The following is a 27,687-nucleotide window of genomic DNA, read 5'->3' as shown; positions in this document are numbered from 1 at the left end:
AAATAGAACTTCGATTAATCACACCAGTTGGGATCATTAGTTAATCAGTTTTACAAATTCCACGTTGGAAAATACATTATATACTTGCTATTTCGAGATGTTGGTGCCCGTTGGGTCTGCTTCGATCGTTCTCTCGAATATTTAATCGTCGCGATACCTTAGGAACTGGACTCGGAATTCGTGCGAAACGCTTCACTCTTGCGCGCCAATATTTTGAAATTGAAAACAAACAGTTTTTCACCGTTGGAAAGAACCTCGACGAAAAGTAAAAAATAACAAAAATACTCCTTGGAAAAGAATCAACATTCCGGTGTATCGAATCGAAACTATTTCCTTCAAAATTCAGGCATACAAAGTATCTATTTTATGTCGACGCGGTGAAATATTTCACGAGAAACCGAAGGTGTCAAGAATATCTTCTAAAAATTATCTGCTTTCAATTCGAGGATGTCGTACGGTATAAACAATTTTTCCATCCTCTTTATACCAGACAAGATCCCAAGAAAATTTATCCAGTACCATATGTTGCATTCCAGTTCCATTATATGCGTTCAAAATTTTATTCGATGCTCTGTGCTTCAATTTCTAAACGCGATCCAGGGAATAACGAACGAAATGTTGTTTACTTTCTTACGCGGAACTTGTATCTAGATAATGTTAATCCCGTAAATGGAGTGTCCAACCGGGTGAACATTTACTCCGATAAGTGTTGGTTCCCCCCCCCCCCCCCCCCCAGTGACGAGTGCAAGCGTAAACCGTACGAATGCTTTGGGCGTATTCAAACAGGTCGGGCGAGTGAAATTCTACAAAAGTGACACGGTGTCTTTGCGTTACCCTCGACGTTGGAAAAATATTCGCGGCAAGTGTACGGGCGCGTTTCTGTTTACGGTTTTCATTCGGTTCGTTCGAATCAACGCAATAACAACAATAACAACAACAACAACAACGACGAGAACAAGAACAACAGAACGCCGTCACGGCGACACGGTTCGTCGCGGGGAATTCCAAACAGTTCGACAATTCGCTCGAGTTGGCCGGCTTTCGCGACGTGCTCGTGGGATCTATCGCCAGGAAAAGTCTTCGTGGAAACTCGGCCCGCTATAAATATATGCGCGTTCGATGAATCGGCCTCGCGTATGCCGCGCTCGCTCGCTCGCTCGCTCGCTCGTACCAGCTCCGCGCGTCGTTATTAAAATCCCGGAAATCGTCGAAATCGCCAAGAACCTCAGCTGCATGCGAAATCGCCGCTGCGGAGAACCGTGTCGCAACGCGGCTCGCAACGGGTGTACCGTGACTTTCGTGGCGAAGCAACGCGCGAGTCGAACCGAAATCAAGTGACCGTTCAAGGTCACCCAGCCACTGATTACACTATACGGTTCGATTATCGTCGTCACGACTCTTGTGGAATCGCGTCAACTCTTTGGGCCCATAATTCATCGAACGAGAATCAACTAACAGCTCAAGGTCACAAATACGTTCAACTATCTCGTACATATTATTTAATTATCGTCTCGTGACTGTTGTGGAATTGCGTTGACTCTTTGGAACATTCTCAGGTATTTTGTAACGGTTGTACCGTGGACTTTACAGTGAAATAACGCGCGAGTCAATCCGGAATTAAGTGACCGTTCAAGGTCACAAATGCATTCAACTACCTTGACCATATTGTTTAATTATCGTCTCATGACTTTTATGGAATTGCGTTGACTCTTTGGAACATTCTCAGGTATTTTTTAACTGTTGTATCGTGGATTTTATAGTGAAATAACGAACGAGTCAAACCGAAATCGAGTGACCGTTCAAGGTCACCGAGGCATTCGATTATTATCACCGTAACCTTCGACTAAAGTCTCGTGTTCCGTCTCTGGTATAGTTGTGTTAACTCTTTGGAGCATAGTAAGATATTTTCTAACGAGTGTACCGTAGTTTACAAGTTGAACCGAAATAAATTGGCTGCTCAAGGTCACCAAAGAATTCGACTACCTCTACCATGCGACTTTCATCTCACACTTCATAATCATATTTCTGATGGAGTTACGTTAACAAAATGGTGCACAGTGAATTAAAAAAACGTCTCGTGTCTCATCTTTTTAATACCGTAGTATAGACAGTGGAATATTCAAAACATAAGAAATGAAAATAACGCACTGTTTCCATTTCGTAGAATTTTAAATCATTCTACGTATTTAGCAAGCATGCCTCGGAGTTACGCTCCAGCGAGAAAAATGACCCAGAAATAAACATCAGCTGTTCGAAACTGGAGCCAAGGGCCCTCGTACCTATCCTCGATGAACCGAATACGACGAGAGGTTATTTCGAGTCAATTTTCTCTTGGTAGTGGTGACTACTAGAGACTAGATACTTTGACAATTTATGATTCGATCAACGAAGTTATCGGTACGAGCCTCGGTGGCCATGAGCGCTACGACGTGGAACACTCGATGTCTTTCGAACAGAGAGCTGAAGCTACCCTAAAGCGAAAGTAGAGGTCTGGCGCGATTCGGTGTCAGCTCGGTGGCCTTGAACGAGCCATTTTGATCCGACTATAGCGCCGGAGCGTTGATTCGGAATTTGATGGTCCGATGTCACGGTACACGGTAGTTGCATCAACAGTTTAACAGATTTACACGGAAGGGACGATCATGGATATAAATACAACAACACGGGCTGCGTGAGACCGACATCACGGTATCTCTTCTCGGTTAACCGAACGAATTACTCCAAAACGGTGCTCGGTCTGGCTCGGATTGTCTTTGAACTCGAATTCGATATTAAATATTCATGAAAGTATTACCGATAGATCGGTGATGTTTACCCGATGAAAATGAGTCCAAACACGACCACATTCGAACTATTTTTAGATACACGTGTTTGGCGCACGGTGCTCGCGTACTCTGCCACGAAGTATGCGAATAAGACCGAACGAGGTCGTGTTTGGATTCATTTTCATCGGGAAACGCCCACCGATGCATCGACGACACTCTCGCGAAAATTCATTTTCGTTCGTCGAACGTTTCGTTCCGCGAAAGACAAGTTCGATTTAGTCAATAGGTTGTAAACTTCCACGAGATGCAAAGTATGCAACTGTCCAGTGACATTTGAAATGTCTCCTCAAAGTGGACTCTTCAGGATAAATTTTAAAGATTTTCCGTTCGTTCTGATCCAACGGAATAATAATACCTTACCACCCAGTATCTTGGAACGTTACTGATAACTTGTGCATAATTAACAGAAATTACTTCAAAAAATTCACCTAATATCTTCGTAACTGTATCATCGAACGTAGACAGTTTCGTTTCTAAAAGTTGCTTAATTTCGAAGAAAAAACTCCGCAAGATTTTTTCCATCCAAGGGGGATCACTCTCAATCGAGAGATAGGGTAACTACTGTACGAGATGCTGTCTGATTTACTACCTAATCTACTCTCTGCGAAAGCCTAATAGTGTTCTGCCCATTAACGTGGTCCTATCGGTGGTTCCCTACCAGGCAGATATGGATGCGTCCGGTAGATTCACGGTTTCGTGTGAACACGGTTCGTATGTACCGAACCTCGGGCGTGTGGTTCCTCGGATCGAAGATTTCCGATCTCCCTATTGTTCCAGATTGCTTGGAAATAAATTCCCTAGCTTGTTGCGGCTCCATGCTCGGACCTTGGCGCGTGACCTGTCCAAGAATCCTGGTTTACGATGTTTTGCGAGTAATAAAGCGACGTTTTAACTGGCCCCCATAAAACGCGACGATTTCGTCGCGACGCGATTAAAAGGGGAGGAAACACCATAGTCGAGCGTTACCAATGTGAAAAGCGTCGGGCAGGGATGTCGTCTCGTTGTGTCGTGGCGTGTGTCCCTCGATGGAAATGGACTCGCACTTTCCTAGATGAACCGAACAGAAGACCATCTCCCCGAGCGGCGGTACCAGAAGCTGTGCTCGCTTCTTTGTCGCGGTGCACGCCATTTTGGAACGCGCGAACGAACAACCGCTCGATCGACGATTCGCGGAGACACGGACACTCGAGCACGGTGCCAGAAAATGGGGAATTTTTTTTAGTTGTCGAGTTTCGATGCTAGTTTCAATCGACGTTGGGGAAGAGTTGGGACCAATGTGGACAGAGATATGAGTCGAGTCCTTATGTGTAAGGAGTGGGGGAAGTATAGGTGTTTCTGTTATATGAACAGAGTGGGAGAAGTAATGGGTGTACTTATTGTATAGGTATATTGAGTGTAAGATATAAAGGTATACTTAAATCGTTTGTGTAAGGAGCAAGGAAAATCAGAATAGGTGGAGAGGGAAAAGTAACGGGTGTACCTATTGTATCGGTATACTGAGTGTAAGGTATAACGGTATACTTAAATCTCATGTGTAAGGAGAAGGGGAAGAAAAACTAGGTGGAGAGGGAAAAGTAGTGGATGTTTCTATTATATTGTAGTAAACACCCGATACTTCTCCCACTCCGTCAATGTTGCCTCGATATAGTCAGTCGTATTACAACTTACGATATCGCTATTTGTATCGGTACAACTATTTTCCAATATACCCAAAAATCCGAATATCGAATCGATTCACACGATTACATCTTTATAATATGAATTTTATAGTTCCATATGTATAATATATTTACGATCATGGATAAATTTACAATCTTGCCCCATTCCAAATTTTTTTTCATTATAGAGAATCAAGAAAAGGGAATTGACGAAGTTCTCCCGATGAAAATGAGTACAAACGCGACACAGTTCGGACTAAATTTAATAATTTAGTCGCAAACCTAACCTAACTATGCACAATTAAAACCAGTCCGAACAAGATCGTGTTTGTACTCATTTTTCTCGGGAAGACCTCGCCAATCTATCCACGATACCGAAAAATACAGGAAAGGGAAAAATTATCTGGATATTTGTAAAATATTATTTGGATATATTCCGGATTACTTCGTACTTTGGATAATCGATGAGTTGATTTCCACGACGTGGCAGCGAGACGAAGCGACATTTGGACGGACAACCGTGGAATTTTGGACCCGAAACGATTTCTCGCGCGTTCTTGAATAATCGATCACCGAGCACGGAGACGCGTGAAACTCCGTCAAAGTGAGGCGGGAGTTTTCGATCGACGAATTCTCGATTCGATGAGTTGAATTATTAGCGGAAGTTTGGAGTTAATTTTTCAGAGACGAAATTCGATTAACGACGTCTGGCACTTTTATCGATTTACGACGCGATGGACAACGATCGATGAACTTTCGATTACTCGAGCGTATTTCCAACATCGATGGAACACGAAAACGTTGGATTGATAGTTTTTAACGTTACTTTATCAACGTTATTCTTCGTTTCCCCCAGGGTGTGTTTCAATCGCGGTTGGTCAAACACTGTGTTCGAGTTTATCGTTCCGGTTCATCCGTCAGGAGACCAAAGCGACTTTTAGAAAGCTGTTTTGGAAATTTTCACGGGAACGATAGATAAGGGGAAGTTTCGACGAAGTCGAAAGGTCTCTTACGTTAAAAGTTTCGGTATCTCTGGAAAGACTGGTTCGGCGGTAAAGTTTAAGCGGAGATTTAGAAAAATTTATAGTCGGAGTTTCGAATACGAACGCGAACGATACATTTTCGTCCGCGAGTACAAACTTATTGCCCGGCTATGCAGACCGAGTGAATTTTTGGAGTCACGTTCCCTTTAAATAATCGCTGTCGCTCGATTCTTTCGAATCGCTTTAAAATCACCGTCTCGAGTCTCTTCGCGATGGAAACCACCGTATCATTCCTGGCGAACGTAATTTGCGTTTATTTTTTCAAAGAAAAATATTACTACGCGGTAGCATTGTTCCGACGATTCGTGTTTAATCTCCCTGGTGCGTTATAATTGCTCGTGTTTACCGCTATTCCGTTCCGAACGCGTCGTTGAATTTACACAATGTGCAACAAAATTTTGCAAAAGTGGGAACGTTGCGGTTCTCGTCGTTATTCGGATTCTTTATCGTTTCCAGCCAGAAAATCTTGTTCAAGGAGACAAATAACGTCGGAGTTTTGAGATGTACGATTTTTAAATTAGGTCATGTTATGACGTATTACGAGCACAATTCCACGACCGTGTTGGGGCACATCATTTGAAACGAACGCCGAAAGAACGATGAATTATGGCCAGTTTGACGCAACGGAGAATTTTAAATCCCGAGCAACTAAAAAACGAACTTTGGTACACTCCTGGAATAACTTCTTCTTTACCGGAATACGTAATTCGACAAACAACTCTTATCAACGGGTACACTTTCGTGCAACGCGTTACTTTCTACAAACGAAGGAACTCGTTGCTGCGAGCAAATCATTGTCAATTACTTAACCGAATTTGTACCGTATATTATTACAAAGGAAGCACAGCAAGTCTCTCGATCGTACGATCCCCAGATTATCCGACTAACCGAATGTAAAACAAAAAGTTAAATCACTACAATAGCGATACGAGTTAAAAAGACACAACTTGTGAATTTGAACCATTTATCAACTACCTCTACGCTCGTAAACCGAGAGTCGTAGCCTTTTAAATTATTTCATTATAACAGTACACGCTGTGTCCTAAAACGTTAATAAATCGTATCGTTGTTATTTTCCTGTTTACGTTTATACGCAAAATATAACTCGACGAGTATTCGCGAGATTTGTTATTTAAATGTATAATTAAATAAGGCGTGTATTGTACCCTAAAATATGTTATAAATTTATACACGGCTACCAGTTGCTTCAAGGACATACATCCCCCGATTTTCCAACACCCTCGATTATCCAAACAATACTTTACCTCGTACGATCGAATAAACGAACTGAACATTCGTACTGTAATTATAAATTACAATACGAGAACACCGGTTACCTACCTCGTTTTATCAAATACCCGTGCACCGATTATACCTTTACAACGTAAATTGCCTTTCTTTGTTAATATCAATTTAACAACGCATTTACATCGCGAGCCCGATAATCCGAAACCGCGGGAATATTTAACCCGAAACTATGTATCTCTGAAAAAGACCGCAACCACGGCTGGAATGGATTACGCGTTATTAATTAAACAATCTCCCGTCCTGGAAAAAGAACATTCTTCCCGACGCACGAATAATTACGTTTTCGGTAGCGCTCCGGTCCACGGAAAAGCGAAATAAATCCCCCTCCAACTCCTCTCTCCCACGGTGGTCGAAACACCGTTTCATTCGCGTCGCGTTGCGTCGGGACGACCCTTCTTTCTCTTTTGTTTACCATTTAAATGAAAACCGTGGTCGTAAATATGCAACGTTCCGCGACACGTGTCAGACGCGTGGCCACAAATCGCCGATCGAGCGACGACGCGACATCGGCCGGCCGGCACAGCGAAAGAAACGAAAATACGAAACGGTCTCGTTTAAATGGAAAACGGAAATTGATTCCTCCTTTCGTCGATTTGCATTTTTCGGTTTTCGGTTGTACACGACTCGACTCGAATCCACGCTTCGATCTGCGCTAGATTCTCTCCGGGACGTGCACGCGAAACGCTGCGCGGATTGTCCGGGTTAGGTCGAAAAATGATTCCTCCCTTTGTCAATTTACTTTTTTCGATTTTCAGCGTACGTGACTCGACTCGACTCGACTAGATTCAATTCAACTCGACTCGACTCGACTAGATTCAACTCGACTCGACTCGACTCGACTAGATTCAACTCAACTCGACTCGACTCGACTCGACTAGATTCAACTCGACTCGACTCGACTCGACTAGACTCAACTCAACTCGACTCGACTCGACTAGATTCAATTCAACTCGACTCGACTCGACTAGATTCAACTCAACTCGACTCGACTCGACTAGATTCAACTCAACTCGACTCGACTCGACTCGACTCGACTAGATTCAACTCGACTCGACTCGACTCGACTAGACTCAACTCAACTCGACTCGACTCGACTAGACTCAACTCAACTCGACTCGACTCGACTAAATTCAACTCAACTCGACTCGACTCGACTCGACTAGATTCAACTCGACTCGACTCGACTCGACTAGATTCGACTCGACGCGACTCGAATCCACGATGGATCCTCTCCAGGGCGTGCACGTGAAACGCTGCGTACATCGTCTGGGTTAGGTTGGAAATTGATTCCTCCTTTCGTCGATTTACTTTTTTCGATTTTCGGCGTACGCGACTCGACTCGACTAGACTGTACTTGACTCGACTCGACTAGACTATACTATACTCGACTCGACTCGACTCGAATCCACGCTTCGATCCGCGCTGGATCCGCTCCGGGGCGTGCACGCGAAACGCCGCGCGCATCGTCTGTAGGGAGGGGGAGTCAGAGGAGACAATCTGTCGTACGGTCGTTGCCGTCGCGATAAGATCGTTAACATCCGCGCGCATTAACGATCGAGTGAGGAGCAATTAAGTTAAGCGACAAGACGCGCCGCGGAATCTCGGATCGGTTCCGCTGTTCCAAGAGCGTTTCAGATACCTGAAACAACGTCCGATGCTTAACCGATCAATCGACCGCATCGACTCGGCCAATTAACGTACGACCGTCCCGAGGACCGAGACTACTAATCAACTTTGTTCGCCGATTATCGGGCCCAGCCGTGTTTTCCGGTAATTAAGCGGGAAATAAGACCCCGCGTGACCGGGACCCTTCGCCGGCGAGTCGACCGTTTACACACGATACCCCCGTGCTCCGAGGGAGGGGAACCCGAACACCGGAAACGAGACTTTTTGGAATTTTTCCGAGACGAAGACTGATTTCTTATTCAAGCGTAATAAATATGTGTATTTGGAATAGGATAATTTTGTTAAGAAATTTTCGGTGTAGGCATATTTCGTTTCTATCGTAGAAAATGTAGTGTTGCGCGTTGTTTAAATTGCGAATCGACCATTTATATGCTCCGAAAGAGAGAGCTCCAAATACTGGAAACGAGACATTTTGGAATTTTTCTGAGACGAAGACTGATTTCTTATTCAAGCGTAATAAATACGTGTATTTGGAATATAATAATTTTTTTTTTTTACGATAGAAAATATTAGTATTTCACACTGCTCGAGGTACAAATTTTCTTGGAATAAGGGAGGTCATAGTTTCAAAAGATATAAAATAGAAATTATGGTTAAACATATTTTTTCCATGAAGAGCTTCAGAGAGAGATTTTTGAGAGATGGGGAACAATTCTGGCGCGCTACGACTGGAGAATATTTTGTCCACAAGATCTTAATATTTTTATTGTTCTTTTCTTTTCAATCTTTTACAATTTTCTTTCGAGTATACCACTGACGTGTCTATATACAGAACGATCCCTAATTTATGGTATAGACGAAAAGAATATGTTCAAAAATCGATCGATTTTGGGCTGTACTCTTAGCCAATTGATTCTCAAATTTTTCCCAAAAACCATATCTACGACTCAACTATTCCCTTCGTCCCTCTTCGTTAAAGAGCGTCCCGTTCATACGTCGGTATGTGAATCCTGACTCAACCTCGTGAATTTACCATCGAACGGCCAGTTTGGAGAAAACCAGAAAGATAAATTTTTGTTCTCGGAAAAAACGAGGGAACCTCCTTAACCGTGGTCGAAAGTCGATGGACTACCGGGGTAAGTGGATTAAACGAAAGTGCCGAATAACCGCGGTGAATAATGAATTTTTGATGATCGCCTCGATTGGATCGATCGTTGGTTAATGGATTGCCGCGATCAATCTGCATGAGCGAGCGTTTCGGGCGCGACAGCAAGTGTTTACGCGAGACAGTTGCTAGGCGTTCGTGAACGGGCACACGGAACGCGACTCGTCTTCCTAGCTCGTTGTTAGACGAGCGTGGCGATAGTCATCGTGAAAAAATGAACGAAGGAAAGAACGAGAAGTCTAGGGAATCCCCGAAATAACACCATTGTCGCGTATCGGCCACGTATCGAACGATCGTACCATGCATATTCAACGTGCGACGCGCGATCGTGCAGATGCGGGCGTGCTTTCTAAATTTCGCTGGGCCGAGTATTCCGGAAAACGAGCGACGCGTGCCGGGCTCTTTCGTCAAATCGAATAAAGGCTATTGTACCGATGGACCTCACGCCGACTAAAAATAAACAGAACCGAACGACGAGCGCGTTCGAAGCGTCGACGTTGCGAGCGATTCGCGTTTCGATCGCGAGACGCGAGTTTCGGGAGACTTTGCGCTCCGATGGGATCGGTATCGATAGTGTCGACCGATATTCGATCGATTCGATACGATTCAAAGTCTATAGGAGGAGAATGAATCGAAATTTCGACGTGTTTCGATTCTATCGACCGATATTTGATCGATTCGATACCAAACTCAATGAAAGAAGTATATATCGAAATTTCGATGTATTTCGATTCTATCGATCGAAATTTCGATGTGTTTCGATTCTATCGATCGATATTTCATCGATTCGATACGGTTCAAAGTCTATAGGAGGAGAATGTATCGAAATTTCGATGTGTTTCGATTCTATCGACCGATATTCGATTAAATCGGTACCAAACTCAGTGAAAGAAGTATATATCGAAATTTCGATGTATTTCGATTCTATCGATCGAAATTTCGATGTGTTTCGATTCTATCGATCGATATTTCATCGATTCGATACGGTTCAAAGTCTATAGGAGGAGAATGTATCGAAATTTCGATGTGTTTCGATTCTATCGACCGATATTCGATCGATTCGATACCAAACTCAATGAAAGAAGAATATATCGAAATTTCGATGTGTTTCGACCCTATCGATCGATATTCCATCGATTCGATATGATTCATACTCTATAGGAGGAGAATGTATCGAAATTTCGATGTGTTTCTGTTCAAACGATCGATATTTAATTTAATCGATTCGATACCAGGTTCGGTAAGAAGAGTACGATAGAAATTTCGAATACTTGGTGTCATTTTTCGATAAAGAACCTTTTCTTCTCGTATCTATTCGGTAAAAAAGATTTACTTAACACTCTTATTAACAATACTTGTTAACATTCTTTAGATCCGTATTCAGGCCATTATTAACACCGTACAGCGTAGTATGGGCTTCCTCTAACACAAGAATTTGACGTCGAATATTTGCAAGAGACGTTAAGCATTAATCGTATTCAATTATTTGTTGCGCTTCTTTCGGAAACGTTCCATATACACATCGCTCTTTCTGTATACATTCGTTATAGTACCACTTACCCCATCGATAAATGGGGTATAAGTAAAAAATACACATCGATTAACTGGAAGCTAGAGTTTCGCAGATAAATGATATCCCACTACGAAAAGAAACGTAAAAAAAGTTGTTCCACCGGAACAACTTAATCGAATACAACCCTTGAATAGAATCGATAGAATCATTTCGATTAAAATCGAAGAAAATCCGAAAACACACCAAACTGGGAGAATAATATAAATCGTCTCAAAATACAATACATGTTTATTCGTAGTGCATTACGAAAACAAGTTACAAAACCATTCTCGATCCTCGTTAACTAAAATTCCCGACCGTCGTTAAAATTAACGAAGCACGTTTCCTTGCGGTCTCAGCTTTGTCGCTTAAAAGTCTCCACGATGAAATTTCAATTCCAGTTAAAAACCGATTTTATCAAATCGTTTGTATATGAAATCGTTTGTACATCAAATCGTTTGTATACCAAATCGTTTGTATACCAAATCGTTTGTATACCAAATCGTTTGTACATCAAATCGTTTATATATCAAATCGTTTGTATATTAAATGGTTTGTATATCAAATCGTTTGTATATGAAATCGTTTGTATACCAAATCGTTTGTATATGAAATCGTTTGTACATCAAATCGTTTGTACACCAAATCGTTTGTATATCGAATCGTTTGTACACCAAATCGTTTGTATATTAAATCATTGTATCGACTCGACGAATTGCTCGCGAATTCCATCGAATTATCGAAATGAAAATGCACCGAAAAGTGCAATCACTCACGTACGGACGTAACGAGTCGTTTCTCACGCTCGGCGTGGAACCACGGCGCTCCTCGAGTCGTCGGTGTCGTGGTCGTTCCATCGGCATCTAGCCGTTTATCAATCGCTTCTTTTTCCACGACGGAAGTTCGATACACTTTACTCGTTAGTTCGCCGCTAAAACGTAGGAAGGAAAGGGTCGAGCGGTAAGAAGAAGGATGGCCGCCACTTCGGGGCCACTTGAAACCTGAAGTCCCCTCCGTGCCGTTTCCTTGGGGACAAAATGAACTTCATTATGGATATTCTTCAAACGGGATCGCCAGAAAAAGAAACTACGGAGCCTGAATGGAATTAATTCCTCCGGTCGCATCCGGCGAGCGGTACGAGAGGAGGGGGAGGGGTAGGGGGGCACGGTTCTCGTTTGGAGAACGCGAATGCCGCATTAAAATCGATATGCCGTAACTTTAAATGACGGGCATCGACCGCCAAGTGAAAAGCGTGTACGCCTAGACGCGGCGGTTCGAGAAAGGGGAAGGAAGGAAGGAAAAAAAATATAAAGTAAGGTGGAAAACAACGACCGATCCGCTACAGAGGAGCGGAGTGGGGGGTAGAGATACGATCGAACGCGAAACGTAATCGAAGCTAACGATTAATAACGTCGGTCCGTCGGGTTAACCGGCGATCATCGGGACGCGGTCGTTAATATTGTTAACCACGCACGATAGTCGAACCGGCGATGGTGTTCAAGGTGCCGCGATTCCTTTCAACATTCTTACGCTTCGAGAAGCGAACAGCGTGCAAATCGCCACGGTATTGGAAGAAATACCACGGCGTGCGTGAGCCTTTCCTCCTACGAATGTTCGTAACTCGCCGGCACAGATATAACACCCAGATAATAAGAAACGACGGAGAAAACGAGTCTCCGATTAATTATACCTTCTAATTCTTTTCAGCGATAATGCGCCGTCCGTGTGGATAGCGTGGCTGTTTCATAAGCCTGACAGCGTTGCAATGAAATATCGAGTGCTGGTGTTACACCAGTGGGGCGAAAAATCGAGACATTCTTGTCGCGCGTGTCCCGTTGAACGGGCCGGGCCACAAACCCGTTGACAACAGTCGAATTATTTTCACTAGGCGAGGGAAACGTGGCTACCGATAAGTAACGGACGGTATCGTAGACGTGTGTGTACAAGCCCCTGCGAAAACATCGCGCCGATTCGTTTGATAATAAAACGGGAGGTACGCCTAGCAAAAAGGTAGCGAGGTACGGACGAGTGGCAGTCACGAGCGAGAAACGCTTCGGTGACTCGGTTTCGAGCACAGGCGCACACCGTACGTGCCTTTTCATATTTCAGAGATCCTCTCGGACCCTCCAATTTCTCTCGAATCACGAGTGGCGACGGGCTCCGAATTTTTAAATTATCACCGCACACGTCCTTTTCGCACCTCTCTATCTCGCGCGCATGCGCCCGCGCGGGCGTCGTCTCTCTCTCTCTATCTATCTTTCTCTCTGTATCTGTACATCTATGTACGTATATTTATCTACGTACCTATCTATACATCTATACATTTATCTGTACACGTATCTATTTATCTGTCCACCTATATTTCTCTCTCTCGCGCACGGTTTTTCTAAGCGCCGAATACATCAAAATATTTTTATTTCAATTACCTACACACACCGTTCGCGTATTACCCCGATTTCCCGACGTGCGATCCCAACGATCGTCCCTTTGAGCGATCCGCGCACGTTACTTTAATTGCATTATCCCGCGACCGGATGTACAATTAAATAATTAGCGAATTCGCGTACGAATCGCGTCGTCGAATCGCGTAATCGTGGACAACATCAAACGGTGAAAATTTTGCGCGTACGCGCCGTGCCAACACCGAGTATGTATCTCTCCCAGCCGCTAACTTGTACAAAGAGTACATTTTCTAATTAGCAGTCGTCGCGGACTACTCACCTTCCGTCGAATTGCAGGCGACATCAGTCAGCCAGACGGTTCAACCTATCGATGTTCCGCGCGGCCTCCTCGAGCGCTCGCAGACCTCCCCGGTTACCAAACTGCAAAGAACGCATTTTCTAATTAACGATCCCTCTCCCGCTCGCTCAATCTCCATCAAATTAACACCCGTCGTCATCGTCTAACCCTATCCAATTCTCGCGGGATACTCAAAAGAGAATCATCGAGAGAGTCGGTGCTGCAAAGGAGAAGCGCATCGTGCTCGGAGGTGCGGGAGAAAGAGAGCGAGAGAGAGAGCGAGAGAGAGAGGGAGAGAGAGAGAGAGAGAGAAACAGAGAGAGAGCGAATGGCGCGAACAGCGCGCGAGCGGTGGCGAGTGCCGCGAGTAGCAGCGATGTGGGTCAACCGCGAGGCGACCGCGAGAGGCCCCGAGGGTCGCCGAGAATCGGCGAGAACGGCCGAACGGCAATCACGTTGCGCGCATCTGGGTCACCGGCGTACTGGCGCATGCGCAGTTCCCTCCCTCGGTCGTTCACCGTTGACCAAGTTACTAACCTTCCGACACCCGGTCGCCAGTTAGATTCCCGTATTGACCGCTGGAAAAACGTTGACTTTCCTCGCACGAGAAACCGTCGGGAGCTTTTCGTTGGCTGGCTAGAGCCTCGAGGAAACCGACCGTAAGCGCGGCCAGAGGGCTAGAGCGTTCGTCGTGTCGCGTTCGATCGCGCACGGTGTTAACGCTAACCCGCGCGGCGGTAATAGACGTTAACTCGCGATCGAATCGACGCCGGGAGATATAGCGCTGCTATTAGCCGCCGCTTATAGAATAAGAGTCGTACGTATACATGCACGGTAACGTTTGTAAAATCGAAGAGGCTCGTTCGCGCTAACGTCTAGAGCGGTGCTTCTTATCCCCCTCGCGCTCGGGAAATACACGACGAACGCAAATTATTCGACTTAGCACGGTTCTTTTTCTTTTTTTTCCTTTCCCAATGACGACGACGCGAACTCGCCAGAGGTATTTTCGAGCGGGAAACAGAAACGCGTCGGGACACGTCCGATAGTATCTTTCGCGAGTTTGAAATATATTTCCGAAAATTTAACGAGATAATGTACACCCCAATGCCTCGGGGAGTTACAAATTACGAATCCCGACTCGTCGGAGGGTCGTTGGAAATTTTAAAGAACGCGAAACGTGTTTCCTATTGCTACGAAGTATCGGAATATTTTATCCGTGCATAGAAAGTATACTTTTGCGGCCATTGTTATCGTAAATTGGTTTAGTCTTACCGTCAAGAATGACGCGTTGGTTTCTAGAATTGTCGTCGCGTTGCGTACGATGGTTGACTTTACAGTATCTATGAATTTTACAAAATCAGCTGTCGTTGATAATTCCGTTTTACGAAAAGCGGGTCGCGGATGAAAAAAGTTTAAGTTGCGCGGCATTTCAAAAGGGAGGGGAAATGAATACTGTCCAGAGAAACACGCCGAATTCTTCGCCTCTTTTTCGGGCCGTTCGCGTTTTCGAATAGTAGATGTCGCTGCGCACCGTCTCGCCGCGCGTACCAACCGTCTCCGTGGCAGGAAGTGTATCCACACCGCGATCGATTCATAACCGAAACTAGGAATCAGTCTCTTTCGGAGATCGAAAAAGGTCCATGATTGTTACCTTTTCAAACTCCCCGATATATTTAAAAAACTATTCTTTCTTGCACGGTAATATTTTTGGTAGAAACAAAAATTTCTTAACAATCTTTCGTGTAAAAATTCAAGACCTCTTCAAGTGTGAGTTCATTCTGTAATAAAACCTAGTGGTTTTCTTAATTTTGGAAATTTTACTTTCTTCGGAAAAATAAACAAATCTAGTTCAATAATCTTCTGTGTCATTGGCGTAAACTTTTTTCCCTTGCAAGGTTTCGTATTAAGAAAAATAACAAAACATTCTTTCGTAAACGTAACGTAGATTGAATTACATTGTACAAGGTGTGCACCTACTAATTTTCAACCTGGTACAATTGTTCTTACTCGAGCGGGGAAAAAGAAACAGTGACAGAGAAGCCTCGATTTTCGGGGCAAAATGGCCCCCTTAAATCGAGCGTCTCCCCGAACGAAAGGTGTATCGGGACAACGACAGAGGCTCCGTGAGACGGGACTCGCCGGTGCAGCCCGCCGACAACGAGATGCAAATCAGCCTCGTATCCGCGACCGGTGCACGGTGTGGCTGACGCGATAAATCCGCGCGTAACGGGCTACAATTTATCCGCGATGTACGCGTCCGCAGCAGACCGCGTGCGACGAAAATACATAATGAATGACCGCGAGAAACGGAAGACAATGTTTAACCGGTTGAATCGGCCGATGCGTTTCCGAGCTATTCGCGTCCGGCGCGGCCCAAATTCAAAAATCTTTTCGAGCGATCTTGGCACCGCTCGGTCGTCGATCGACCGCCGCGCCGCGCCGCTGGTACGCGTTACCCTCTGTCCATGCCGGCTTCAGCAATGTCGCAAGCGTTGCTACATCTGAATTCGCTTAAGGAAACTGTAACGGTCATTCTTGTCTGCGGCCGAGCGGGACTCCTTCGCAGTTGCGCACTGCGCGGCCTCAAGGGCCGTTTGCATCTCCCGTTCCCGCGACGAACGCGTTACGTAATCCACGAGATCGGTCATCCTCGCGAATCGCACCGGTCGCCTCCTATCGCGTTCTGCAGTAACGCCTCGGATATTGATAAAATTCATTGCTTGGATTCGCCATCTAGAGCTTTCACTCATCAATGTGGTTCTCAGACTCGTGCAATCGTGGTTTTCGAGAATATAAATACCCTAGAAAATAATTTTCCTAAATTTTCACACGAGTGTTTAAAATAATTGAGTACTTAAATATAACTAACTGGACTAATAAAAGAACCAAATGTTTATAAAATTCGATGCTTGGACTCGCAATCGAGAGCTTTCCACAGATACTGTTTCTTACACTCGTGCAATAATTGTTTTCGAGAATATAAATACTCGGAAAAATTATTTTCCTAAATTTTACCATGAACGTTCGACAATTAGATAATTAAAAATAGAAAGTTGACAAGAAAACGAATCCAAGTACGGTAATGACTTATCGACATGGATTCGTTGCTTGGATTTGCGACGAGAGATGACACTATTCCCACCACTGTTTCATTTCTTCAAAGCGACCATTCCACGAATATATACCTACGAAAACAAAATCCAACCGATCCAAATTTTTCCCCATTGTACCCTGTTCGCTGTACTCTTCGAACATAGTCGTCGAAAAAATTCTCCATTCGTGTTTCGCGCGTTGTTAATACACAGTCTCGATTTTCGAACATTACGCGAGGCAATGCTGTATTTCGTCCCGTGTGTCTCCAACCGGAGACGCATAGGCGTAGTCCGTGGATCGGTAGGCGGGAGTTCGATGTCTCTCGTTGATAAAATCTGCCCTGCAACTACGCTGCGTAGTATCCTTATTTCCGCACCCGTATTTCGTCTCCCGTATCTTGGACCAGGAGCGTGCATCCGTGGGCGTTGAGAAGATCGATAACTCGGAAGATCCACGCGTTCGATGTTCCCCGTACGATGAAATCTGCATCGCGTTCGGCTACCTCCACTGTGTAATCAGTTCCTTATTTCCGGAGATCGGCGCGCTATATTTCATCTCGCGTATCTTTAGCCGGAGATGCATAGGCGTAGGCGTTGGGGAGTCGGTTCGCATCGATGCCTTCGATGCCTCTTACCGATGGGGGATCTGTATCGTATTCGTCGCGATCAATTTCTAGGGTTTGGTGGTCGTACGAGAGTACGGTAAATCTTCGATTTACGCGGTTAGATCATTCCAGAGTAAGACGAATTGTACAAATAGGATTGCAGATAGAAGGGAAGATCAGTACCGCGTTAACCCTGAAATCACAGAGCTTCGAGTTGTGCTAAAGACCAATAGAGAACTCTGGTTCGTGTAGTTTATTCATAATTGTTTCTGAAATCGAATTTTTTACGGGTAATGGTAGTTTATTATGTTAGGAAGAAAATAATAGGAACAAAAATACAGATAGTCATTTCTTTTAGCAAATTTTACTTTGACTGAATTACTTTTAGAATACGATGTAATGTTGGAGAGAGTGGAGTATAAATTGAATAGTAAAATTATTTGGACGTTATTTGATCCATATGTATCGTAGATAATATGCGAGAAATAATTTTTGTCAGAGTTTCCAGAACATTCGGTGTAATTCGTGCGTTGACGTTTCGATCTCAGCTTTAGGTCCTCATCGGGAAGTTATAACGAGATTACGTTAAAAAAATCCATCCACGTAATTTTTCAAATGCAATTTCTGACGGGTATCTGAAACTGAAGTCGAAACATGCACGTACGAATTGCACCGGATATTCTAAAAAGTCTAACAAAAATGATGGGTATAAATTTCCAGCATTTGCATCGTTTAAAATACATAACGTCACGTTCTATTTAAAACGTGGCTTCCAATATGAAATATACTTAACACGACAACATTGGCGGATCGCGAAGTAATAATAGATGCAATGATCTTCCTTTTCAAGATCCTTAATGAACAGATCGGATGTTCACCCTTATTAAGCCTCGTTAACTTTCATGCGCCTCCTAGACACTTGAAGAGAAATCCAATTTTCCAACCGTCTCGATTATAAAACTAAGTATGGATCTCGTGATCCAATTAATCGTATTGTTTTCTCCACGATTATACGAATAATTTGGATTTCTCCTCCTGCTACTGTATAATCGTTCAAGAGTACACAAACTATATACCGAGGTATTTAATCGTAAACGTTTCTCTCGTTTCATGCTATTAAGTTCTTCCGGTGTTACCGGCAAATCGTGCACGGAACTTCGTCCGGTTAATTATCGAAATAAACAAAGTAAGGAACGCATAGGCGTACCTCGAGCACCGAAGAAATTTTCGGAAAATTGAAAACGCGCAATGACGTCTCGTAGAGCTCGTCTCGCGTTTAACGCGGGCTTTTGCACAATTTTTCTCTTTCCTCTTTTCTTCTTTTTTTTTTCTTTTTTCTTTCGCTCACGGTTGCATCAACGCACTTCAAACAACTCGTTGTCTCCGTGCAAGATAACGCAAAACGATAGGCATCATTTTATCGGTAACCTCGATAGAATCCGCGCGATGCAGCCTGGAGACGCGATCGTTCGCCAATCGTGGACGCCGACGTGCCCCCACCGCTGTCCCTGCCCCCTCCCCTGTCTACCTCACCCGCCCCCCACCCTCCCTCCCCGTGATGGAAAGAATTCGCCAGTTCCTCGACGGTTCCGCGGATACGCGACGCGTCGAGGAAGAGTCGAAGAAAGAAGCGAAATATTAAAAGCGCGCGGAACGCTTGCGCTCGTTCATAAGAACCTACCTCCATACTGATTATTCTATAGCCTGACCTACATTCATCCCGAGATTCGCGCCGACTCGCGACTCACGGACGACAAACGGCGGGCTCGCCGTTCAGCGGCTGCACGCAACTCTGTCCGCGCGCCACGAAACGGAGAAGCGGAGGAGAGAGAAAGCGATAAAAAGATATTCGGATAAACGGGGGCGCAGCCGAGCTCCCGTTTCGCGGGGAACGCAGATACGCGATAAGCCGTGGAAGCACGAGTGAAAAGATCGCCCGCGCGCGCCCGCGCCTGCCCGCGCCCTCGTGAGCGCGTGAGCGCGGGCACGGGCACGGGCACGCGGTTACCTACGTGAACGTTCGCAACAGCCCGTACCGGAACGCAGGTGTCGCGACGATTCCGCGGCTACGAAACAATTCTAATTGCGGTGCGTGGATGACGAAAGTTTTCACCGCGTCGCCCTTTGAACGACGCCCGGGATTAAATCGTGGCTTACCCAACCTTGTTACCGTCTGCGAGTCTTTGCTCTACGAAACATCGATTCTCCAGTCTGGAAATGTTCTCCGGGTGATTCGTAACGATCGGACCGCGAATCGATTCGAGTACGCTGCGAATTGAATTGTATCGTTGGTTTTTCCGTTTAGGGAACCACGATTTACGATACGGAGGGCACACGGAGGGAAATTGTTAAACCGAATTGTCCGAGTTTTTTTATTCATGGTTTTAGTATCGGTTCAATAATTGTAGGAGTATACATATTTTTGTCGCATCGATTCGAATACAACACTCGTTTCGTTTAATGGCGTTTTTCAATTGTGCGGATACGTTGATAATAGTAAACGTAAGTGATTTATCGGTGCAAGAGTTTTTCGAGCATTCGTTGTAGCTGGAGCTGATCGATCAAAATAAAGACGACACAAATTGGTTTTTCTCGATAAATCTCGAACGTGGAAATTTCTTTCTTTATCCCAGGGAACGATTTTGAAACGTTCGAAAATCGTTTTTCTATACGGTAGCTCTTGAAAGAACTTAACGAACATACTATTTGAATTGTAATTTATTATTGCGCCCTTGGATACTCAAAATCTTAGAGAAATGTTCCACCATCCGAAAATTCCACAATCCTTTCAGATCGTCGTATTTAAAAAGTTTCTAATTTCTACGAACCTCTTGCGAATCATCGAGATTCCATATCACCTTTCCATTTCTATTGTCGATATTTATGTCATTATATCGATCTCAGAAAAAATGTTCCACCATCCAAAAATTCCACGATCCTCTCAGATCGTCGTATTTAAAAAGTTTCTAATTTCTACGAACCGCTCGCGAATCATCGAGATTCCACAATATAACCTTTCAGTTTCTATCGTCGATATTTATGTCGTTGTATAGATATCGGCGAAACGTTCCACTCTCCGAAACTATCTTCCTCCGGAGCAATCTCTCTATCAGTAGAGACAGCGAAGATTCTCTACCGTACTTCTTCAAAGCGCGATCAATGTTCAACAAGCGATCAATCCGTCCGGAAGATATTGAATAAAATTTTGGAATTTCAACGAACCGAATGCAAATCGTCGTGAATCTCGAGGCTGACCGCGCGTCTCGTTAGACCGAGGGGCGACGATTGGTTCTCCGCTGAAGCGTATCGCAGAAGACGGCGCGAATTAACGCTGTCACTCGCTCGTTTCCTCGCTACGATGTCTGACATCATTTAGCTGGGCCGCGAGGGGACAACAAACTTCGCAGCGAGTTCCTAAGTGTCATGGAAATAAACATCAACTTCGGGCCGAGCAATTTGTGCCAAGTCTTCGAGCTTAACGGAGTTACGACCGATCGAAGCGGTTTCGACATGCTTGTACTTCGCGGCGTCGTCGTCGTCGTCGTCGTCGTCGTCGTCGTCCGCAACGTAAAACACGAACGACCGTTCCGTTCTCACCGGGACCCGATTCTGATTCACCCGGTGTAAATTTACACGGGAGCAGCTGATCGGGCCGCGTGCTCGCGATTGGCTCGCCGGCTCATCCTTCGCGATACCCGAGTTCACTCGCGGATCGGCCGATTTTTAACCATTTACGGTTCACAGCCTTCGACCGCTACATAAACGGGCATCGAGCGACACGCTAACAGCCATAACGCTCCTCTCCTCTCTCGAGCGAGGTACCGCCGAATTACCCGCGCACCGCGAGCCCACACGCCGACGAACGAACGAAACTGAAACAGGTTTGCATTGTAAAGAGGCCTTAAAGGTTCCTCTTGCGTAACCCGGACCCACTCGACCGGAACCTTTTCGGAATCAAAGGGTTTCCCGACGATTTTCATCCGCCCACGCGGTACTCGTTAAGCGCTGCTCCAAACAACGTTAACCTGTTTAGGAGGGTTAATGCATCGGCTCGTTAAATTCTTCCGAATATATTTTTCAAACTCGTGGTTATGGTTACGAATAATACTGGATGTCTCCAGACGTGTGTGTTTTTCTTTTATTTATCCGTTGCGTGTTTTGACAAATTTGTTATTCGTGAACTGAGGGTTTCGCGTTTGGTATTTCTGGTACACGTTTCAAGGGGGTTGAATATAATTATATTTGTTTGCGTCTATTGGGAAGAATGTAAGATCAGGTCACTGTAATCTTGCTCTTTTGTTTTTTCTCTGCTACAGTAACGAACGAACGGTTTGTAATCGAATAATTTTGGTATTCGTATTTTGGTTTGTAATTTAAAGAATCGATGTTTTTCTTCGAATTCGTGGGAACGAAACAACGGTTCGATAAGTCACACTGTAGGTAATTGTACGGTGCTGTACATGTCGTGTTTTCATGTAACTGAACTTGTATTTTTTGTTCTCGTACGGTGACTAACGTCGTTAACCTCTTCAAGGATATTGACACGTACTTGTGCGTTTAGTTCTTCGGTTGCTGGAAATACTATAACGCGAAGTTTACCGCTACAATTGCGAATATATGTGTTTAATATTGTACGATACTTTGCGCAAATTTCTCTCCGATAAAATTGTGCAAGAAATAAAATACAAATAATCGCCATTAATTTGAAAAATCATCCGCTACGGATCGCGCCGCATTTGCAATCGTTTTATTTAATGCAGTGCACGCCGTTCACTGGACATAAATAAAACGCATCGAACGAACCAAATAATCCGAATAATTTGTGTCACCCCGTTGCGACACTGGTCGTATTTCATTTCTTTGAACCGACATAAAATCAAAAATCATTGCTGTCACACACACGTGACGTTGGTCCCCTGTGACGATCGACGCTTCGCGTTCTATAGTTACCGAACAAATGTATTCCGGGAAAACAGTTTTAAACGGAAGCCATTTGTCACTCACTTTCTCGTCTATAATAAAAAAATCTCCATTTTTGCCAAAATTTATTAAACGTGCCAGAGCAATTTGTATATTATTCTCTTTTCTATGCATCGCTTTATCGATTTAACGAGAGCCAAGCAATTGTTCAAAATATCACAATATAACCATTAGTCGAGTATTGTATACAACGCGTGTTTATAACTTGTAAATAGTTCCTATTACTTGGGAATCGATATTTTTGTCCAAATTTATTAGATTTACAACGACAACTTTTAGTTCCAGTATTTTCTCTTCTACAGATAATTTTATCGATTCAATTACAACCATAGAACCGTTAAAAATATCCCGATACAATCATTCGTCGGGTACGATATTATAGCGTGTAGAACTTGAAATTCGTACCTACGACAATTTTCTTTATATTCTTCCCTCTTCTATATATACATAATTTCATTGAGTCAATCACCAGCATAGAACCGTTAAAAGTATCCCAATACAATCATTCGTCGGGTACGATATTATAGCGTGTAGAACTTGAAATTCGTACCTACGACAATTTTCTTTATATTCTTCCCTCTTCTATATATACATAATTTCATTGAGTCAATCACCAGCATAGAACCGTTAAAAGTATCCCAATACAAGCATTCGTCAGATACGATATTATAGCGTGTAGAACTTGAAACTCGTACCTGTCCGAAATTAATTCAATCACCTACGACAATTTTCTTATATTATTCTCTCTTCTATATGTATGTACGTATGCATAATTTTATCGAATCGATCACCAGCATAGAACCGTTAAAAATATCCCGATACAACCATTCGTCGGGTACGATATTATAGCGTGTAGAACTTGAAATTCGTACCTACGACAATTTTCTTTATATTCTTCCCTCTTCTATATATACATAATTTCATTGAGTCAATCACCAGCATAGAACCGTTAAAAGTGTCCCAATACAAGCATTCGTCAGATACGATATTATAGCGTGTAGAACTTGAAACTCGTACCTGTCTGAAATTAATTCAATCACCTACGACAATTTTCTTATATTATTCTCTCTTCTATATAGTATGTATGTACGTATGCATAATTTTATCGAATCGATCACCAGCATAGAACCGTTAAAAATATCCCGATACAACCATTCGTCGTGAACGATATTATAGCGTGTAGAACTTGAAACTCGTACCTACGACAATTTTCTTTATATTCTTCCTTCTTCTACGTATACACAATTTTATCGATTCGATCATCAGCATAGAACCGTTAAAAGTATCCAAGCAATGCAAACATTCTTCGAATACCGTATACAAGTATTTACTAACCGACGTGTTAATAGGCTCTCATCGAGAGTCGAGTTCCTATCCGTCCGGAAGGAGTCGCGAAAAGGAAACGCCGGTTCGAATCACCGAATTACGTAACGCCGGGGCAAATCGATCAGCATTACCGTCGTCTCTTACAAAACACCGCGGACAGAGTGGGCGAAGTCGAGTGCGAGGTCTCGCGCCGTGGCGAGCGCGTCGTGATCATCGTCGTCGTCGTACGTCGTCGTCGTCGTCTTCGTCTTCGTCTTCGTCTTCGTCTTCGTCGCAGTTTTACGTATTTACTTTGCACACGAAACCGGCGGCGGCGGCCCGACGTCGTCGTATGCGTGCACACGCGTCTTCACCTCGCTCTGTCTTTCGTTGCGTTCCACGCTCGCGGTATACGTGCACTTCTCTGAACGCGCACGACCGCTTATCGACGGGGCCGCTTATCGGTTCCAGTTATCGGGCCATTTCATCGTGTAAATTCCAGCGCGGCGTCGACGTCGTCGTCGTCGTCGTCGTTGTCGTCGTCGTTCGTCGTTCGTCGTTCGTCGTCGTCGTCGCGGTCGCAGCAACGACGCGCTGGAACCGCCGCGAGGAGACATATCGCCGGGGCGATTATTTATTTGCGAAACGTATTTATAGAGTATTACGCGGCGCAGGTTGGCAACCTCGTGCACGGTTATGCAATAAACGAGAGAAGGAGCGAAAGGGACATGGAAGAGGGGGAGGACGACCGAGGGAACGGCTTGAAGTGAGAGGAGGCGATGTTCGAGGGGAGTGGGGGGGGGTGGTGTAGTGGGCCGCGGGGGCAGAGACAATAATACGGCGGGGCGAGGGGACCGGAAAGAGAGAAAGAAGAACGTTCGAGCGAAGCTGCGAAGGCGTCGGAGGGGGTGACGGGAGCTGGTGTGGTGGGGAGAGGCGTGCGCGTGTCCGAGAGAAAGAACGAACCGCCGAAGGAGTTATTCGGACATAGTGGCGTGGGAGGGGAAGCACAGGGTGAGAAAGAAGTATAATACGCGGAGAAGGGTAAACGGAGACGCACGATCTGGCACGAAAGGGGGGGAAGACGTACTCGGAGAGAGGCAATAGCTTCAAAATTCATGCTCGGAGAGAGGGCCAAATGGAGTGTCGTGACGGAGGGTGAGGTTACTGGAGAACGTGTGCGTATGTGCTGCGTGGCCCGCGCGCACGCGCGCGCGCGCTCGTCTGTGTTAGGTGAAGGAGAGAGGACGAGGAAGGACGACGACGCTGCGTGATGATAATGCCGATGCGAGAACTAAGGACGAATAAAAAAAATTGCGCGTCTTTTTCGACGTTCGATGGACTTCGAACGTTTGAAAATCGAAAGGTGTTTATACGTATGCGCGTGTATGTATGTTGGTCTTCTAGATTGGTAAACAAAGTCGGTGTTTGCGGTTGGAAGCATTGATCGCAACATCGGACACGACCGACGATGAAAAATGCAATAGGGCATGAAAAAGTACCGAGCACTGAATCAAAATACTTTCAATGAACGGCGGCGCGTGTTGCATTAAGTGCATTATGCACGGGACAAAAATGAAAGTGACCTTGGCACAAATGCCTAAAGCGTACACCGATCGTAGAATCGCATTAACACTGAATATAAATTAAAACCGATTGTTACGCGCCGTGTAGCAATCCCGCGCCGGCCAAGATGCAATACACCGATTGAAAACGAAATTGTGAAATACGAGAAGTTACAGTTCCTCGAGTGGGTCTTGCGTCCCGTCTGTGCAACTCTACTACTCGAAAACGTCTTTAACCCTCGGACGGTGTCGTCACGTTTTACGTGCACAGATGGCGCTAAAGATATGCAAAGTAATTAATAGTAAGGAGAAGAGTATTACGGAAGAGAACAATCCCTCGATACCGCAGTCGTAAACCAGACACAACCTGCAAATATCGAATAATGGAACATACGCGTACATGTAAATAGTTTTTTTTAGAATTAAGGATAGTTTACACATTTCTTTTAAGAAGATATTATACATACATATACACGTTTTTCTGTTAGCTTTTAATTTATCGACGCCACGTAAACTCGTTCTCGTCCCTATCTCATTGTGGTAAAAATCTTCTGCAAAGGTAGCGTTGTAGGGTTAGAAATGACATCGATGGTAAATGTATTAGAAACATTGATCTATTTTAATTTAGAAAGATAAAACATGACTGACATTTCAAATCCTCTAATCGGCATGTGTAACGAACATCTAAATATACATACGAGTATCGACTAGACTCGATGAAAAACTATTGTTTCGGAAGTAACAAGGACAGGGATCAACTACATCGAAAATAGGAGGAAGTTGATATCGTAGGACCCTGGAACTCCATTTGGGAGTTTAAGAACTGTAAAATTCATTTCCGTTTGTATCGATGTAAACTGTAATTTATTTCGTAAGAATTGAACATGCGATTACTTTTATCCTCTGTTAGAAATCGATATCGATAACGATAACGCAATTCAAATAAAGTTTCCTCACTCTTAAAAACCGAAAACGTTTCACAATCGATCGTCGTTCATTTTTATTTTATAACTGAACAGTGTCGTAACACGTGTTCCGTATTGAAAAACAATCTTTCCTCTTTACGAGCTATTCTTATTCGAGGATGTGCCACCCCGAAACCGTTAAATCCGAGGAACGAATTAACGCGGGGCGTTTCCAACGTTTTCGCCGTCCAAAAAAAATCATATTTCACCGAAAAAGACACTCGCAATATTTCACGGAGATACCCATCGGGCTTACCGTAATTGAATAGAGGTATGTCCATAAAAAGTAACGTATCTTTGTCTCTATCAAATTATACCGAGCGATAAAACGCTATGGCGTATTCCTCGGTTGAAAAACCGCTCGTAAAAATCCGGCCGTATCGAGTGGAATCTCGAAACACCATTATATCCGCGTCCCGAAATCCAGCGCCGCGGCGCGCACGGTCTGTGCGTCGTCGCGGCGCGGTTACTCGATCAAAGTTGAAGTCGTAAACGGCGGGAGTAAACGGAAAACCATCGTGGTTCTTTAATTAGTCTCGGCGACGGCGGCGGTGGCGGCGGCGACGGGCGTCCCCAAAGACAAACTTTCCGGGACCGTGGTTTCCGAACATCGTCGAGGGAAACACGATACGCACGTGTATTTAGGAGCCCCGGGTGCCCTTAACGAGCCGCACTAATAAAGTTAACGCGCCGGCACGGGACGAGATCGGAAAGCGCGCCTCGCGCGTTCGTGATCTCGCTCGTGGGTTTCCGTGACCGCTCGGAGTTGCGCAGTCGGACGAACGCCGCGCAGTTTCGTCGCTCGGCGGGGCTCGGGCCCGTTCGGCGCCGCTCGTCTCTCGCGAGGGTGGTGGGGGTGCCGGTGGAGCGGCGGGGTGGGGAGAGCGAAGGGTGAGGCACTCGGCCATCATCGGCGGAGGCGCGCACAGTTCAGTGACCCAACGCAGCGTCATTCGATGGTGGGGGGCGCGGGGAGTTCTGACATATTGTGAGATGCCAACCCGCTAACGCCGGTCCCCGAAAAACACCTCTCTCTTTCTCTCTCCCGACCAACATTCCATCTCTCGCCTCTCTCTCTCCCACTATCTCTCTCTATTTCTCTCTCTCTCTCTTCCCCCGTCCCCCTTTTTTCTGTTTCCGTCTTTTTTTATCTCCCTCTGTCCCTCCGTCTATCTGGCTTCGCCGCTCGGGCGTCTTTTTTTTTCCTCGGTGGTACTCCCCCTCTCTTTTTTCCCCAGTTCGTGTCGTTATATCTCTCT

General features: G+C 44.8%; 1 protein-coding gene across 4 annotated transcripts in view; it reads left to right on the top strand.

Annotated features, from left to right (window-relative positions):
• The window catches only part of LOC143152444 (putative nuclear hormone receptor HR3), a 190,042-nt gene that overhangs the window by 119,398 nt on the left and 42,957 nt on the right, over window positions 1-27,687 (top strand). The gene's annotated exons all lie outside the window — the stretch shown is intronic.

Source organism: Ptiloglossa arizonensis, chromosome 10 (assembly GCF_051014685.1).
Source record: "Ptiloglossa arizonensis isolate GNS036 chromosome 10, iyPtiAriz1_principal, whole genome shotgun sequence".
Classification (NCBI taxonomy): Eukaryota; Metazoa; Arthropoda; class Insecta; order Hymenoptera; family Colletidae; genus Ptiloglossa; species Ptiloglossa arizonensis.
The sequence above is the reverse complement of the archived record's forward strand: the minus strand, read 5'-3'. Positions and strand labels throughout refer to the sequence as shown.